This window comes from Pseudorca crassidens, chromosome 15, assembly GCF_039906515.1.
Source record: "Pseudorca crassidens isolate mPseCra1 chromosome 15, mPseCra1.hap1, whole genome shotgun sequence".
Classification (NCBI taxonomy): Eukaryota; Metazoa; Chordata; class Mammalia; order Artiodactyla; family Delphinidae; genus Pseudorca; species Pseudorca crassidens.
In genome coordinates, this window is record NC_090310.1 from 3,674,999 (window position 1) to 3,679,557 (window position 4,559).

The 4,559-nt window shown below is 55.2% G+C and overlaps 1 long non-coding RNA gene across 1 annotated transcript; it reads left to right on the top strand.

The window, feature by feature from the left end:
* Window positions 1-1,256: 1,256 nt before the first annotated feature.
* Window positions 1,257-4,217, top strand: LOC137206323 (uncharacterized). Its single transcript, XR_010934615.1, has 3 exons — window positions 1,257-1,578; window positions 2,927-3,018; window positions 3,697-4,217. It is a non-coding gene; the product is annotated as an uncharacterized lncRNA (long non-coding RNA).
* The last annotated feature ends 342 nt before the right edge of the window (window positions 4,218-4,559 follow it).

Genomic DNA, 4,559 nt, shown 5'->3' on the forward strand with positions numbered 1-4,559 from the left:
CAGGCTATTTCCTTTACGGTCCGTAAATATTCGATAGGTTCCGAGAGTGGATGAAAGGAATTAAAAGGGTTTTGTTGGGTTTTGCAGACACAGCCATGCTATCTCAGAGGATAAATTTGGAAAATGACACCTAAGTACATTTTTCTCTTGGGCTTTTCAGGAAAGTCGTATAATCTGCCATATGGAACCCAATGAGCTCAGTTTGCCTATAAATTCTCACGTCCGTTTGCTCAGGCAAACTCTGAACTTGCTTTCCTCATTGCCTTTCAAAGCCCGGCCTTATCCAGTGCCCTCTCTCCTCTTTTCTGACCAGGGTTGTTTGTTTTATTTTGAACGCAGTCACTGCCCGGGAACCCTGGGAATTTTCTGCATCTTCTGTTTGGGCTGAACCGTCCTTATTGAGAAAATAGGAGACACTTGACCCCCATGGGTGCCCCACCCCCATGCCCTGTGGTCTCACTCTGTTTAATAACAAATCATCAGGGACCACACCTGATTTGTGTTTCTTCGCATTGTTTCCATATTTAGCTCCCCTTGACTTTTCTGAGCCTGGGGACACCCATATAGGGAGATAATAGTTGAATAAACGGTGATTCGATTACGTTTTCATCCTAGTGGAGACCAGCCAGTGCTCAGTACGACTCTAGAGACCAAACTCGAGGTCACCGTGGCTGGTCCACGGCCCTGCCAGCCAGCTCCCCACAGATGCTCAGTTCCTCCCCTTTCTGTTTCCACTGCGTGTTTCTCCCATAATAATGTTCCCTGCAGGAAAGCAGAGCCTTGTTAGGCTCAGATACGTAAATGTCAAAAAGGAGCCAGAAAAGTCAGGTGTGGCCTGAGCCTCGCCAGGATGAAGTTCAGGCCGGCCTCTGGCGCCGTGGGAGGATGGAGGGGGAGGGAGGAGGACAGTGAGTGGCCCAGCGGGGCGTCAGTGATGATCGGACAACAAGATGCAGTCCATCCGCAGCCAGGGGTATCATTCAGCCATCAAAAGGCGGGCCGTGCTGACAGCGTGGATGAACCTTGAAAACGCTACAAAGTGAAAGAAGCCAGACACAGAGGCCACGTGCTGTGTGATCTCATTTATAGGAAAAGTCCAGAAGGGGCGGATCCACAGAGACAGAAGGTACACCCGTGGTTTCCTAGGAGCAGGGAGATGGGCTTGACAGCTAAAGGGAGGGGGGTTCTTTTTGCGATGATAAAAATGCTCTAAAATCAACTGGTGAGGGTTGCCGATATCTGTGGATATGCCCAAAAAACCCCACCAAATTGCATTGTGTGTGAATTCCATCTCAATAAAGCTCTTCTTAAAAAGAGAGAAAAAGGGACTTCCCTGGTGGCACCGTGGTTAAGTACCCGCCTGCCGATGCAGGGCAGACGGGTTCGATCCCTGGTCCGGGAAGATCCCACGTGTCGCAGAGCAACTAAGCCTGTGCGCCACAACTACTGAGCCTTCACTCTAGAGCCCGCAAGCCACAACTACTGAGCCTGTGCCACAACTACTGAAGCCCACACGCCTAGAACTTGTGCTCCGCAACAAGAGAAGCCACCACAATGAGAAGCCCGCACACCACAATGGTGAGTAGCCCCCGCTCGCCGCAACTGGAGAAAGCCCGCGCGCGGCAATGAAGACCCAACACAGCCAAAAATAATAAATAAATTAAATAAATAAATTTTTAAAAAAGAATGAAGAACGGCAGGGATGCATTTCCCTGCTTGGTTCCGCTTGGAGAGGGCTGTCCTAGAGCCAGGCAGAGCAGGGCCGCTGATCTGTGCTCTGAGTCTGCAAAAGACAGCGCGGGGGAACCTTGTCGGGCCAGGAGGGCTGGCTGCTTGAGCACGCCGGGGCCTGGGGGCTTCCCTGCCGTGGCTGCTGTCTGGGTCCAGGCCAGCGACAGCACCCAGAGCTCCCAGAAGTTCCCATTCAGTCAGGCCAGAGGCGGGATCGAAAAACATGTCCTCTCCATCATTCCCTGAAGCACCACCTAACAGCCCACCGGCCACAGCACGTGGCCTGTGGCAGAAAGCATCACAGTCACAGGGAACCCAGACCTTCGTCTGCATTGCAAAGAAAAACCAAACGTGTCCCGAGCCTCCCTGCCCCTCTGTCCAGGCTGGGTCCCTGCCAATAAAGACGGGCCCAGATGGGCCCTAGGCAGCCCCCAACCCTGGGCAGCTGGGCCTGTGCCCTGAGGGCCCATGCCCAGCGGGGGCCCTGGGCTGTTTGGAGAATGAGGGGGACTTTGCACGAAGTACCAAGGAGGCAGCCATCTCCTTTCTTAGGAGCCCAGGACTCGTGTCTATTCCGATGCGGCGAACCCGGGCTCAAATCCCAGCTGGACCGCTTGCCAGCTGGGTTGGCATCACAGGGTGGCCTTAACCAAGCACCACAGACGTTTATTCTCTAGCGGTTCTGGAGGCCGGCCGTCCAAAGTCAGGGTGTCGACAGGGCCACGCTCCCTCAAAGGCTCTAGGGGAGGAGCCTGTCTCTTCCAGCTTCTGCCGGCCCCCGCGTCCCTTGGCTGTGGCCACGCCCCTCCAGCCTCCGCCTCCCTCCTCACATGGCTCCTCTGTGCGTGTCTGTGTCCTCTCCTCTTCTGCTGAGCACACTGGCCACTGGGTCGAAGGCCGGCCCTAAATCCATCACGATCCTTCTCAAGAGCCTTAATTAATTACATCTGCAATGACCCTCTTTCCAAATAAACTCAGGCTCCGGATGGACATGGATTGGGGCGGGACACATTCACACCCCTCCCGTAGGTTGCTGCACAGGTTATTAACCCCATGGCGCTGGTTTCCCCACAGGTGAGCGTAGTAGTCCTTCACACCTACAGCTCATCCATTAGGTGAAATAATTTACTGAAAGCACCTGGTCCAGCCCTCGGCCCTCAGCTTTCGGTAAGCGTTACTTTCCTTTCCCACAAAGCTTCCTGACCCAAGACGATGTGCCGGGGGAAGCTGGTGGTTGCATTTCTCCTTCCCTCTGTGGGATCCCCCTGCCCAGACTGGCCTCAGAAGGTGAGTATGAACCAGAGCCGCCCGGAGGGCTCGTCAGAACCCATCCCAGAGTTTTTGGGGGTTTTTGGTTTTTGTTTTGGCCTCGCCGCACGGCATGTGGAATCTTAGTTCCCCAACCAGGGGTCGAACCCCCGTCCCCTGCAGTGGAAGCATGGAGTCTTAACCACTGGACCGCCGGGGAAGTCCCCACCCGAGAGCTTCTGATACAGTGGCTGGCGTGGGGCCAAGCCTGTGCATTAGCTGAGTTCCCAGGAGATGCTGATGCTGCGGGCCTCGGCCCACAGTAAGGACCACTGTCCTAAGGGCCAGAGAGCGAGCCTTAGACTCAAAACAATGGGGTAGCAGGACCAGCTTTTGGACAGTCAGTGGTCGGGCCGGCTTTGGCGCCTGTGAGGCACTCACTGCCTGCCTGACTCTTCAGGACGGGCACTTTCATCCTCGTGCCCGATGTTCCACAACGTGGGGTGGAGTGGGGGCCCAGCGGCCAGGAAGTCCTCCAGGGGGTAGTGAAGGACAGGCTCGTCCTGGCGAGCCTTCCTTTCCGCCCTCCTGGGCACCGCAGAGGCCTCTGGGGCCGCCTCCCCGCCTCCATGCTGCCCCTGGTCTATGAGGAACTGCGTCCGGTTGCTAGAAACGGAGACCCAACGCCACGCTCTTGTGTCTGGTTCTTTCACTCAGCGTTACATCTGTGAGGCCCATCCTGGTGCGTGGCAGGCATTTGTGTGTTCTCCTTGCTGTGTATTTCTCCGTCGTGTGAGAGCAGCGGCATTCGTCCTGTGGACGGACAGGTGGGTGTTTTCACTTTGGGCTGTTACACACTGTGTGCCTGCATCTTTGGGGGCATTCCTGTGGGGTTAATGCCAAGGAGTGGGGGGTCTGGGGCACGAGGGATGCAAATGTCCAGCTTTAGAAGACAGCGCCAAAGTGTTTTCCAAAATGATTGTTGCTAGAGCTCTCCTCCTGCATGCCGAATCACCCCAAACTTGGCTTTTAAACAATTTCTTGTTCCTCGGCAATCTGGCTGGGCCCTGCTTCTCTCCACTCTCCGGAACATCCCGGAAGCATCTTCACTCACTTGGCTGGAATAGCCCTGAGATGCCACCCCTCCCCCTCCACGTGGCTGCCTGGGCTTCCTCACAGCATGGCGGCCCCCAGGCACCAGACTTCTTACCCCGTGGCTGACTTCCCAAGAGTGGAAGTGGAAGCTGTCAGGCTTCTTTAAAGATAATAGTAATAGGGACTTCCCTGGCAGTCCAGTGGTTAGGACTCCACGCTTCCACCGTAGGGGGCACGGGTTCGATCCGTGGTGGGGGAATGAAGACCCCGTGTGCCACGTGACATGCCAAAAATATAAATTAATAATAATAATAACATAATAAGTGGCAGTGTCACTTGGACTTCATTCTCTTGGCCAAAACCAGCCAGGAGATCAGGGCAGGTTTAAGGGAGGGAAATCCACTCCCTTGACCAGCGGTGACCTACAGGAAGGACGGGGTGATGGTCACCGCCTTTGGGGGAAACCCCAGGATTGCACCGGTTCT